The following is a 14,507-nucleotide window of genomic DNA, read 5'->3' as shown; positions in this document are numbered from 1 at the left end:
TGATTTAATTCAGAATATTTCAGTCACCCTAAAAATGATATGCTGTTCTCATGGCACATTTCAGGACAATTTAATGAAGGGAGATTTTCCTGTTTTACACTTTACACCTGTGGATCACATGGACAGTACAACCAGCATCTTGCTTCTTGTTCTGTTCTAAATCCTTTTAGATTGTGGATGGGGGGGAAAAGGAGCTGATTTCCTCTTTTTAAATATCTGAGACACAGAGCCCATCTCCAGCTGTTCCTGACATCATCTGGGCAGACTTCAGCTCCTCCGCTCCGCATGGGGAATTTTGCTACTGAAGCAATGAACAAGACAAAATTATGGCCCCAAAAGAGCAGCAATTCATGATTCCATCTTTCTTCTATGCACAACAAGTTTCCACTACTTGTCTACAGTTATCTATCAGGCTCTGTCTTCATAAGTGCTTGTCTTTTTTTGCATAGTGCTGGGCTTTAAGCACCCTGTCATAATTTCACAAATCTAACAGATGTAGTTTTTGTACTGGCTCCATCTGTTCTGCTATAAACTTCTTCCTGTAAATGCAGATGGTTTGGGTTTTTTGTTTGTTTGGAGTTTTTCCCCTCATCTGTACAATCTCCTGAAAGCTGATACACACAAAAAAAAATATATATATGTAAACTCCAAGGCTATCTAGATCAAATAAATCTACAGAGACAATCCAGTTAGAACAGTCTTGCAATGTAGAGTTTGAAAGAGAAAACAATGTAAGCCATTAGTGGATGAAAGTTATAATAAATGTATAGCATGTAAACCAGATGAACCTAAAGATAGCATCTCTCACAAATGTGTGCACTAAGTACAACTTTTTTCCTGTGCTTCCTCACCTCTTTAGAAAAATCCTTTAGATTTCAAAAATAAAGTTCTGACACTGACAAAAGAAAGGCAATTACCACTCTGACAAGTCCATTACTAAGACAGTTTAGTTAATGTCTAGAACGCTAGAATTCCACCCCTACTATTCAATATCTTTATTGATGATCTGGACGAGGAGATTGAGTCCAGCATCAGTAAGTTTGCAGATGACACCAAGCTAGGAGCAGGTGTTGATCTGTTGGATGGTAGGAGAACCTTGCAGAGGGATCTTGACAGGCTGAGTGGGCAGAGGCCAGTATTTTAAATCCACTAAAATACAAAACCAAACTGGCCAATTTCACCGTATACTTATTTCTTTCTTGTTTGTTTGAATCATGTGCATTTATTATGGGCCAATTTCCTGAATGAACTGCAAGGCCAACTCTTGAATTCCCTTACTACATGCATGCCTGCCTTGCAAAGCTTCACGCTGTACTGATGCTGTTTCTGATGTTCCTGCTACATTATTTGAGTAAGACATCACTCCACTGCACACTGGAGAAGAAAACATTGATGTGTCCTTAAATTCTTTGGAGTGGTTTTCCTCTTCTGTTAAACACTTTTTTTTTTCTGTCGCTAGAAGACCAGAATCAAATCCAAGACTGAATCTTTCTGCAGATATAATCACATTTCCCTTGTTTAAATTGCAAATTAAAAGCACATTAATGCCTATCTTTATACCTATCTTGATTGTACCAGATCCAATTAAGTAGTTTTTGCCTTAAATGAATTATTTCAAAGCAGATTTCAAAAGTATAAGACAATGCTTTAGAAAGCACATCTGTGGTAAAGGTGTACATGTGCAGCTGTCAGCAAACAGCATTTTGCTAATGACATCTAATTAAGGGACTCTTTTCTACCTCCTTATGACTTTCACAATTTACAGACTCACAGAAACATCCAGGTTGGAACAGTCTCTCATGATCACCAGGTCCAACCTATAACCCTACTCTACAAGATTCACCACATCCAAATGACCCTTAAACACATCCAGGGTTGGTGACTCAACCACCTCCCTGGGCAGGTCATTTCAATGCCTGACAACTCTCTACATGAAAAACTTCTTCCTGATGTCCAATCTAAACCTACCCAGCCTCAGCTTGAGGCCATTCCCCCTTGTTCTGTCTCCAACTACCTGTGAGAAGAGCCCAACATCAGCCTCTCTACAATGTCCCTTCAGGTAGTTGACAGCAATGAGGTCTTCCCTCAGCCTCCTCTTTTCCAAACTAAACAGTCCCAGCTCCCTCAGTCACTCCTCCTAAGATTTATTCTCTAGGCCCTCCTCTGGACCCGCTCCAGCACCTCCACGTCTCTCTTGTATTGTGGCGCCCAAAACTGAACACAATACTCGAGGTGTGGCCTCACCAAGGTTGAGTAAAAGTGGTCAATCACCTTCCTACTCCTGCTGGCCACAGCATTCTTAATATGAACCAGGATGCCATTGACCTTCTTGGCTGCCTGGGCACACTGCTGGCTCATATTCAGCTGCCTGTCTATTACAACCCCCAGATCTCTTTCTGCCAGGCAGCTCTCCAGCCACACTGCCCCAAGCCTGTAGCATTGCTTGGGGTTGTTGTGACCGAAGTACAGGGCCTGGCATTTGGCCTCATTGAAACTCATTCCATTAATGTTGGCCCATCAATCTAGCCTATCCAAGTCCCTCTGAAGAGCTTCTCTACTGTCATTCAAATCAACACTGCAGCCTAACTTGCTGTCATCTGCAAACTTAATGCTGTCATTCTCTATGTCTGAATCAAGATTGTCAATAAAAATGTTAAAAGGGAGTGGTGCCAACACATATCCCAGAGGAATTTAGACCCTGAACTTAGTCTAAATTGATTGCTGGACTCTACCTCCCAAGAAACCACAACTTAAAAAACAGAAATACAAGTCAGAAACATGTTCAACAGTTTTACCTTTAAGTCTCTTGTGGCAGGCCTGAGTGGCTCTAAACAGGCTTATACATGCCTTGCCTTGCCTAGGCATATTTTTCTGCTCCACCAGAGAGGCAAGTGTGGGAAGAGGAAACAAAAGAATCTGTACCACTGAGTCTGGCTTGCCCAGGTTTCTGTGGTGTAAGGTACACACACTTAGCTTGTGCCTGCCTAGTGCAGGGCCTGTGCTTTTCCCAAATTAGGGAAAAGTGAGCCTGTGGCTTTGCCTAACATGGTAAAGTTTGGCTAACTGCCATCCTGATTGGCTATTCTGTGTCCAAAGGGCAATTAATCTCGGCCCACATTGATAAAAGGAGATATGCAGGTGAACAACCTGCCTTTGCTTCACTGCTTTTTGCTGTGCTCTCTCTGCTGTGCCCTCTCTGCTGTGCCCAGCGCTGCTGCTATTGCACACTGCCTTAGTGCTTGCCTGGTAAACTCCACTGCCACCAGTTACCAGAAGCAGACCCTGGATGTCTGCACAAGATCGGCCTTTGTGGCCAGTGTGACATTGTGCTGAGACTGCACAACATCTGCCTGCTGCACCTGAAGGTCCTGCCTAGAATTCCTGGACATATACACAGATCATCCAGAAGAAGCCAGGAGACAAGGTCAGAGATTGTCTGCGTCCTTTCCCCAGAAGCCAGGAAGATTCAAGCCTCAACGTCCAACAAGACAGAGTCCCCTGAAAGCATTTGGGCACTGTCTGGACTGTGGCTAGCCCCTGTGAGGGTAATAATAATAATCTGAGAGTAAATGTTTAAATGCCTCTTTGTAATTCTCTACTGCCTTCTGCCATAGAGCAGAAAGAGCTTGAGCCTGTCTACTGGGCAAGCAGCATATTGACCACGGGAATCTTCTCTTCCAGTCCAATGAATGTTTATCTATTTTGCTGGTTATCACCAGATCTAGATATTATCCATAGAAGGTTTCCATGACCATGTAAGAACTGAAATATTATTAAAATTAGTGGTTGGAGTTGGTGAGAGTTCTGAATAGCAAAATTTATAAACAACATTTGTTCTGGAAAATATCATCTCGCATCAATTAATTTCCCCTCCACAACAAAGGCATGAGAAATAAATACTGCTCTATTCACCAATCTTACTGAGCACATAGCACACAATTGCCAGAGTTTGTGATGCTAACAAGGAGGCCAGAATACTTCAATGGAAGTTACATGTCAAATGAGTCATCTGACCTTTGGAGCCTTAAAAATACAGCCTTCCATTCACCAAAGCCCTTTGCATTTCAGCTATAAAGGCTGAGCTTGAATCACTATTAAAAATTGAAAACCATGTGAAGTTGTCTATTTTTACTGCTGCACCATCAATCGTCTGTGGATTGTCACAAGTGGGTTTACTGACATAGAAACTGAAAGCAAATCTCTGCCTTCTAACCAAAATAATTGCATCAAACTGAGGTGTTCATTGTTAAAAATTCTCTTCGTGGCTTCACAGCCTCAAAATCTTCTTCACCATTCAAAAAAAAAAAAAAAAGTCCCATTTCAGGAAAGAAAGGGAAGGAAGAGAAGGAAGGGAAGGAAGGAAAGGAAGGGAAGGAAGAGAAGGAAGGGAAGGGGAAAATGGTCCAAAGGAAAAAAAAGCCGAAGCATGACATTACCATAGAGGGCAGCTCTTGAATTTACAAATCAAATAATAAAAGGAAAAAATGAAATAAACCTAAACTTCTTATGTGTTATATGTGAAGTTCAGTTTCCCACTGTTCTTTATCACGTCTTTAAAGTTAATTCAGGAAACTTTTTTCTATTAAAATATAATACCAATAAATGAGAACTAGATGTTAGAGAAATTAAATAGTTCAAAGGACTTCTCACTAGTGCCTTCTCAACTCTATGTCTCATTCTAAATCTACTGTGAATCCCAAGATGCCAAAAGGGGAAAAAACAATGTGGATAGTCAGGGAACAACCTGCACTTGGTGTTTTATCCTGGGTGCTACAGTAATGCAATGAAGAAGACACATGACCATTCAGCTTCTAGTGAATACTAAAGATTATTCCATATTACTCATTTGTGTCTGTATAACAATTTATGCCCATTACTAATAATATAAAACAACTAGAGTTTGGCTTTCAATAAGGATGCTAATTTTCATTAATTTTCAAATTCTCTTAAAGCTGCCTAACAAACCTTCCTTCTCTCTTACTTTTTGTAACCACTCTAAAATCCCAGCTTTTCCCTTCTGCTTAGGATGCCATAACACTTTTAACTAGAATGATTAAAGTCAGCTATGTTTATCCTGCAAAGAGTTTTTAATAGATTGAGGAGTTATGCAGCCTGGATAAATGAAACTGGCTTGGAAGCCTTGGAAGTTTGCACAGCAGCATCTAGTTTTGACACTGAAGAAGGCATCTCTGATTCTCTGTCGGGTGAAAGACAGTAAAGCCTTCTGGTGGGGTAGTTTATAACCTTGGGATATTTTTAAAGAACGAAGAAGTTATTTTAATGTTTGGTCATGATGGCTTAAGAAGACATTTGTCAGGTTAGTCCTTTAATGCACCACACATTTTGTTTACATATTAATACATTTAGGGCAACTACAAAGATGGAATGTTAAAATACAAAAAATATGTTAAATATAAATATACTGAATTCTACCCAGGCAGATGCACCAGGCAGGGTGGAACAAAGGGGTGAAGCTTCCAATTGCAAATGAACATTTTTAATGGCTCACAAAGAACCAGTCAGAAAAGTGTGGAGCCTGTGCACAGTGACATTTTTTTCCTACAACTTTTGCATTGTTTTGGTAAATAGTTTGTTAAATAGTGGCATGTTGCTTCACACATATTGCCTCACATATACTGAGTCATTAGCTACCAGCAAACAAATTTTGTATAAATTCATATGGGCTGGGGAAGGATCTACTTACTCATCTTCCTCAGATAATTAGAAACTTCCCTCTATATCTGGAACTGAGTCTCAACTAGTAAGAATAAGTCCCTCTCAAGAAAATTGAAGGGGTCACCCAGATCCTCCTTTCCTCTTGATGGCAGGACTTGAATGTACTGTCTCCAGCACAAGTGGCATTACTGAGAATTATTGTTTTGACCCTACTCACACGTCTATTTTTATCTTAGGCAACCCATGTGGCTGTGGAATGTCGTGTTTACTTGAGACATTAGATTAGAACTAGCAGACACATTGTGCTCATGACACACTGCAATGTGAATCATCACTCCTTAGTAGCAGTGGAATCAGTCACTGCATCTCACAGTTAGTATAACTCATCTCCAAATTGGAACAAGACACAGAGTTTATGACAATTTGAAAAGATATTGGAGAATAAACGTATAAAGAGTGACAACTACACAAGCAGTACAGCACACAAAAGTCATTTAATCAGTAGCACACTGTTGTTCCTTGTAGAGATAGCAAGTAAGAAGCAACAATGCTGATCTGATTCCCTTGGCTAAGCAGACCCTCCCAATGAGAGCATGGGGGTGGAAGATGCTGTTCACATTCCCCTCTGCAGACTTAATGTTCTTCACCATGTGCCCTCTAATCAGAAATTTTCTTGGAAAGGTGACAGTCACAACTCCCTTACTGGGGAACAGAACAGAACATCAGAAATACCAGCAAAAATCACCCACCCCTGCTTTGAACTCTCTTTCAACTCGTGAAAGTAGCAATACTGCTTTCCACAGAGAATGCTTATGTCCCTCTAATCTATTTAGACATTTTGCTCTCTGAGATTGCTACATGTCAGGTGAACCCCTTGACACAGAATCACTGACTACATTTGCAGGTTGATTTCATTAAGTTGCCCAGGGCAGGTGTCTCAAGCGAATGAGGAATTCCTGTTCTGCTCCTGAGAGCTGTACATACCTTTCATGCAGGCTTGTTTGAGAGATTTCCTTGCTCTGACTGCACATAGTCAGTAAGGCCTGAGGCAAGTGGGAAATGTAGAAATAGTTATTGCTCTCACATGACCTCAATCTCACTGAGGAATAAGGGTCCCAAGAGGAATGCCTGTTGGAGTTGCCTTCTGGGCAACATGTTCTCATGGAACAGCATTTCAGGTGAAATGCTTTACTTGTTTGTTGGGTTTTTTTTAACATGTACCCTAGGACTGGGGTTTTTTCTCCTTTTTCACAACGAAAAGAATGCATATTCATCTCACTATCCCAGCTTCACACCAACTGCTTTTGTACCAGTCAGTTATAAATAAGTGATTCCACTCATCTCGGCAACTGCATGGTGAGGTCTGCTGATGCTGGTGGCTTGCAGGGCTTTCAGATGCTCTGCCCAGCCTCCTGAGGATGCTTACATGTCACTGCAGCTAGCATCCCCCACCTCTGAAGGTCTTTCTTGGGCCAACTGTTAACACAGCTGAAGCATCACATCCTAGGCACAGTAGAGTCACCCAGAGGAACATGGAGAGTGCTGACAAGTGGATATATATGGGGTCTTTCTGGAGCAACCCATGGCATAAAGCAGATGGGGAAACACTGCAACATCGTCTTGTTTCCTGCAGGGAGCACAATCAAGCACTCTTCTGGCTGGGACTCTGTTGGCATGAGTGTGACACTTTCATTTCACCCACTTTATACTATTTTCTTTGTCTCCCGACAACTTTTTTCCTTGTTTGGATATATGGATTAAGATAGGGAGACATGGACTAAGCTGATCCACTTCGGCCATAGTACTGCAAAGGCTATTTTGAAATCCAAGAATGAAACATTTGTATCTTTCCCCATATGTACTTTGCATAACTGCCCTGAAAATAAATATACCAGAGAGCATCACACTTGAGATATTTACCTTTTATACTGACTCAGTTTTGCTATTCAGCATTTTTCCAGATGTTTTGTTATCTAGCTTATAAATAACATATCCAAAACCAAAGCCTTGTTTAGCACCGAAATCTGACTCAGACACTTAGTTTAAATAGCCTAACATAGTACTGGATTTTAATTTTGTTTACACCTCCCAAGGATTTTCTACAGAAAAAATAAAAAGTGCATGCAAATAACAACTTTCAATGCCATCAGCAACTCCTAATAATCTATGTCAAATTACTACTTTATTATATTTCACTGGTGAACATTTACACTGCAAAATGATTGCAAATCTGTATTTCTATGGAGAATATGCAGTACACAGATGTGTACAGCTGGGCTGAGTCCCCCGTTATTCAGTCCACAGCTCTGAAATTAAAGTGGCATTTCTAATTTTCACAGCTGAGAAAGCAAAATGAACTAAGCAAAACATGGCATTATGTTTGACCACACACCACTAATTACTGCACTGGCAGGAGCCACTGGCATCCAAGCATAACTTAACAAGGCTTTGACTCGTGGTGCTATTTTTCTAAGCATTACCATACTAAACTCAGTCTATTTTCATGAACTACTGACATTTTAGCACTAGTAGGACTATGCATAGCAAAAACTGAGAACAAAAATGAGCGTACAGTTTACTGACATAGTAGGTGATATTCCATTACTGGGATACCAGCATTACAATGACTCATTTGGGCCTTTTTTTCCCCCTTTGCCAAAATAGCCTCCTCTTAAATTGGTTACAGTGAGTTGGAAAATTCTTAATAAACAAGAGATACACAAGTTGGAAGAATCACCTCTTCTTAATTAGAGCAAGAAGAATAGTTCCTGCTTGATCATAGAATGGTTTAGGTTGGAAGAGACCTCAAAGATCAGACAACCTGAAGCATGCAAAAAAGGAAAAGTGTTTTAATATATTAATTGTGTTTCATTTGACAATTGTTTTTCTTTTGTTAGAAACATTTTCCAAGAACCACTGCCATTTGCATAACATTTTCCATTTGCAAGGCCTTGCATAACAACTGTGCAATAGAAAGAGGCAGAGGATCACTGAAGTAGTAAGGTGTTACTTCTGTCCTGCCAGATTCAGATATCTTAGACTTCTTGACTAAAGTGCCAGAGGAATCTTTGCATGGTTGTTTTCTAGAGCTCTCAGTAAGAAGAAAAAAAAAATCATTTGTTTAGGATTTGAGTTTTTTTATTTCTGCTTTCTCCACGGAAAAAAAAAATTCACTATTACCCTTCCATGTGTTATTAGCCTCCAAGTTTCTGACACTATAAACTGTAGTTCAGCAGTAAATATTATCTCCTGGTTACATGTATTTGCGGAGTCATACAATTGAAGGAGATAATTTTGAAGGAGGTATTTTATTTTACATCATTTAAAATCTCACACTGTCATCACATTCTCTTAAAAAGCACCCCTGGTGCTTACATAATCTGGAAGACTAGGTAAAATCATAAATTAGCATTTTTAATCTATTCTAATGTATTTTAAAAGCCAGGGTGTGCAATCAAAGAGAGCATTTAGCTTGGATTCCTTACACTGGAATCAAAGGCAATGGCTGCTGCTCTCCCATAGTCACAGGCAACAGAGGTTGGAAGAAGTGCTGGGCCCCATCCTCTTTAACATCTTCACAGATGATCTGGATGAGGGCATGGAGTCAGTCATCAGCAAGTTTGCAGATGACACTAAGCTGGGGGCAGATGTGGCTGGGTTGGAGGGCAGAAGGGCTCTGCAGCAGGACCTTGACCGCCTGCACAGATGGGCAGAGTCCAATGGGATGGGGTTCAATAGCTCCAAGTGCAGAGTGCTGCACTTTGGCCACAACAATCCCATGCAGAGATACAGGCTGGGGTCAGAATGGCTGGAGAGCAGCCAGACAGAGAGGGATCTGGGGGTACTGATTGATATCCGCCTGAACATGAGCCAGCAGTGTGCCCAGGTGGCCAAGAGAGCCAGTGGCATCCTGGCCTGCATCAGGAATGGTGTGGTCAGCAGGAGCAGGGAGGTCATTCTGCCCCTGTACTCTGCACTGGTTAGACCTCACCTTGAGTACTGTGTTCAGTTCTGGGCCCCCCAGTTTAGGAGGGACATTGAGATGCTTGAGCGTGTCCAGAGAAGGGCGACGAGGCTGGTGAGAGGCCTTGAGCACAGCCCTACGAGGAGAGGCTGAGGGAGCTGGGATTGGTTAGCCTGGAGAAGAGGAGGCTCAGGGGTGACCTTATTGCTGTCTACAACTACCTGAGGGGTGGTTGTGGCCAGGAGGAGGTTGCTCTCTTCTCTCAGGTGGCCAGCACCAGAACGAGAGGACACAGCCTCAAGCTATGTCAGGGGAAATTTAGGCTCGAGGTGAGGAGAAAGTTCTTCACTGAGAGAGTCATTGGGCACTGGAATGGGCTGCCCGGGGAGGTGGTGGAGTCGCTGTCCCTGGGGCAGTTCAAGGCAAGATTGGTCATGGCACTTGGTGCCATGGTCTAGCCTTGAGCTCTGTGGTAAAGGGTTGGACTTGATGATCTGTGAGGTCTCTTCCAACCTTGGTGATACTGTGATACTGTGAAGGGCAACCATGAAGAAGCTCAGACATCAGAAGCACACAGAGCAGCAAAGACTTCGCCAGAGGGCAGGAGTCTGCTAATGGTAAGCTTTCCAGCTTGGGCCACGAGCGTACCCGTTCTGGAGAACATAATCCATTCTTACCCCTCTCCAGGAGAAAGAATGAGGATACTGCACACTAATTGGACGTTTTAAAGGGAAATTCTATTTACAAGAGCATATATACAAAAGGCAATCAGGTAAAATAACTACAAGACTCACTTGGCCCAAACTGGCCTTTTAGAATTCCTGCACCCCTTCCTTCTACCTTCTAAGGATAGACTGAAACCGCCCCCCCCACCCCTGCCTAGCTGGGCCTGCAAGGCCTCAATGCCTGCCTGTGAGGTAAAAGCACACTGCTCGGAGAAGGGGAAGAAGGAAAGGCAGTGGAGGAGAAGGGGGAGAAAGAAAGGCAGTGGAGGAGAAGGGGGAGAGATCAAGTCAGGCACTATCTTTTAAGCTGTGCTACTGGAAAAGGAATAGAATAACAATATCACAATATCCTGGGACAAGCAGGTCCATCCTCCTGGGATGGGCTTCTGTCCCTATAGTTCTGTTCAAAGCAGACCTGGGATCCCTCAACCTACCACACAGTAAGCCCAGCAATGAGAAGTCCTTTTGCATCAGCCACAAATACAGATAAGAGAGTAAGTTGTACTGAGACAAGCCTGACTTGGGACACATGGCTGAGAATTTGTGCAAGAAACATTAAACATTTCAAGTTGGAAGTGATGCTACATGTCATTACATCCCATATCATGTTCAGCAATCTTTGAAGCTAGATACCTCCTTGTGCTTTTGAAACTTGATGCTACAGCTTCCAGTTTATCACCATGGAAAGTGTAATTTTTCCCACCAGAGAGGCAAGTAACACGCAAGATGGTACAGTCAAGGGCCCTGTTGCCACTGTGGCAAAAAAATACTGGAGAAAGAAAAGATGAATGCATCAAGTTCAAGGTCTCATACTCACCAAAGGACCTGGTTGTCACAAGTTAAGCAATCATCAGATCCCTGGGCTCTGCACAGTTTTCTGCTGAGGGGTGAGTACTTCAAATACACACGGTCATAATTCTTCCCTGCTGGGGTGTAAGTCACACTGGTTTTTCCAAACCAGAGTATTTTCAATACAGACATCAGATTACTGTTGTAGGAAGTAAAGGTTGAATTGCTTCAGTCAATCATGGATTAAAGCTCTTCATCTTCCCCTTTTGACTGTACTATGCAGACCAGAAGGAACAGCAGACAGCATGTGATATTTCAGGCATCTAGAGAATTTAATAGATTAAAATAAAGGCACTCTAGAAATTACTAGAAGTCATTCCTTATCAGGAATTATAAAAAGATAAACTGTAGTCCTGGAACAGAATATAGGCTTCCTCACTTATCCAAGTGGCATTGCAAAAGTTTCAGTCTAGGCTACCAGGCTGCTTTGTCACAGACTATTTTAAGCTCTTCTGCTGGAGTTCTCACTTCCATGTGGATCTGCCTTCAATGCACCTGAAGCAAAACCAGGACTGAAATATGTAATCCAATGAAGAATATTTTTGGGATTAGAAATATTTTAAACTGCATTATCAGTTGTAAATTCAAGTGTTTTTCTTCTGCTGGCCTCAGAAGAAAGCAAATATGCACAAAAACTTCTGCTGGGAATGGTAGCTACTTGCTAGTGAGGATTTACTGGTAACAATTTTTTACTTCAAATATTTTAACTTGTCAACCTCCTACTGACAGTAAAGTTTTGAGGGCTTTGTTTTTAAGTGAAATGGATTTATCTTTGCAAGCTTCTGTAGCAAGTATTTATTTTACAACCACGGGGCTGACATTAACCAGCTGGATGGATACGTGTCTATATTCCTGCAACCACAGGACATTTTTTAAGACTCCACAAATGTTTTAAGAAGCCAGGTCCTTAGTGTATAGATTTCACTCTTTCACTTCTCTTAATTATAAATCAGAGGGGATATAAATTTGCATTTTAAATTATAATTTTTTAATATATAATCGCTGACAACTTCAGCTGTGATCTTGTTTACAGGAGGCAGCAGGGAAAAGGGACAAGTGAGGTATCATCATTAAGGGTTTGGAAATGTTAGAGGAAGTCTTTTTCCCCACAGGAGGATGATCAGATCTATCATAGCAGACAGTCATGACTGACTAGATGCTTGACATTTTTATATTATTAATTCTTCCTGTAACTTGCTGCAAATCTTATGTTTGTTGCTTTTCTTCTTTCTTATTAATAAACTGTACAGAGTAAGACCTGGTGTTTTAGTTTTCCACAGTTTTCAGGCTCTCTGATCAAATCCCTAGTTTTTCACCTTGACAGCACTGCCTGCTGCTTCTAAACATACATTACCTCTAAAAAGTCATCAAACTGCTACTACATTTCTCCAGAGCTGGATGATAATTTTTAACATAAAGACTAAAGAGTCCCATCACATCCCCCCAGCCATCTTCCTTCCCACCCCCACCAAAAAAAAAAAAAAAGACCTTTATTGGAAGGAGCATGGAGAAGAGTTGGAAATACTCACACCTATGTTCTGCTGTCCCTAGCCTGCTCATAAGAATGCGTATTCAGCCACAGCTGGTACTTGAGCCAGAAACTGTGGGTGACAGATGTATACTGTATCTCTCTGCATAAAAGCAGAGTACAAGCTCCACGAGTCAGACTGCAAATCTGTTTTGATTTGACAAACACTATACAACTGAAGTGAAAACAAGAATATGGATTGCTGCTTACCAGAGAAGAAGATATAGAAAACCTGTATCAGGCATTGGCTTTTTCAGCCTCCACCAAAAAAAAAAAAAAAATCTAAAAAGTGACCAAATTACTTTAAATAACCAGAAAAGCTTAGGAAAGCCTGAGTTAATGAATCTGTGAGCTACACTTTAAAATACTATAAAGATAAGCAATTGTAGGTCTTGATCTTCTCCCAAAGGCATGGCTTCACAAAACAGCTGAGAAAAATTAACAGCTCCTCAGGCAGGGAGGTCTCACTGCCCACCCCTTTGCTGATGCATTCCCCACCATGCTCCCTTTCACATTTGCAAAATTTCTGGCACTGAAACAGAGCAGTCCAATGTCTGTAAACAGCTATTCAGTTTTTGCTGCACTTGGGTATTTTGCCACTTTTGCAAGTTTAATCAACTTACAGTGCACTCAAACACCAAAGGCAGCAGCAAGAGCACATGGCCAGATGTCATCCTCCCAGTTGTGGTTCAGTCAGCTCACTCCAAAAGCACCCCAGCAGCCCAAGAACCTGCTTGGCAAACATTTTGGTGTCGAAGGAATCACTTACTTAATAGTCTGAACTGTTTTTACAACAGAAAAAGGTCTTCCAAGGTATTCCAAGTGGTTGTACTAATAATCATGGACCACAGTTAAGTTCCATGTACAGAACCAAACACACTATTTTTCCCACTGCTTACCCAGATCCAGTGTCTGAGACAAGAGGCTGCGAGATGCACAACAGCTGTCACAATCCACTGCATAGCTGCATCCACTGGTAAGTAGCAACTCACCCTTTTAAAGTTATTAATATGAGAATAAAAAGCAAGTGCTTACAGAACCAAAAAACACAGCACTAATGTGCAGTATTTTCCATCTGAGATATACATTCAATACCAATGGGTACTGGGTACTCATCTTAAAGTAGTAAACTCAGAGCTATGTCAAGAATACAAAATTAAAGTAATTATACTAAATAGCCTCTCTCTTATCTCATCTTTGCAACAGCACTACACTGTTAGAATATAATATTTCCTATTTAGTATTACAATTAATTTACATTCAACAGGAAATCACTGTCTGTTGAAATAGGTTAGTTCTGCTATTTTTAATCATGGCAGATGACAGATTAAATTGGAAAGTATCTGTTGTTCTTTTTTTTTCTGTAGGAAGCAATAAAAATCAGGTGTTGTTATAGGTGTTGTAAATACCCTTGGGATTTGAGTGCTTTTCCCTGGATACAGGTGTTGAGAATTAAATCTCCTGGCAATCTGTGCAGTTTATCAGTGGTGTGCTGCATTACTGGTACCATCCTGGAAGAGCGTGTCAGAAGGCAAGGAACATCTGAAGGTCGCAGCACCCTGTCCTAAAGGGCCACCATGGTTACAGATTTGGTACATATTGTTCCTGAAATTGTTCCTAACACATCTGACTAAAGCAACAAAAACATTTACATATAAATATCTGAAAATAAACACACAAGGTAGACACATCACCTCAAGAATCAGATCAAAAAGCCTTTGAACCTTGCTCTTGATCTCTGTGTCTCAGCAACAAACTACAGATA

This window comes from Pogoniulus pusillus, chromosome 8 (genome assembly GCF_015220805.1).
Source record: "Pogoniulus pusillus isolate bPogPus1 chromosome 8, bPogPus1.pri, whole genome shotgun sequence".
Classification (NCBI taxonomy): Eukaryota; Metazoa; Chordata; class Aves; order Piciformes; family Lybiidae; genus Pogoniulus; species Pogoniulus pusillus.
Note: the sequence above shows the minus strand (reverse complement) of the source record.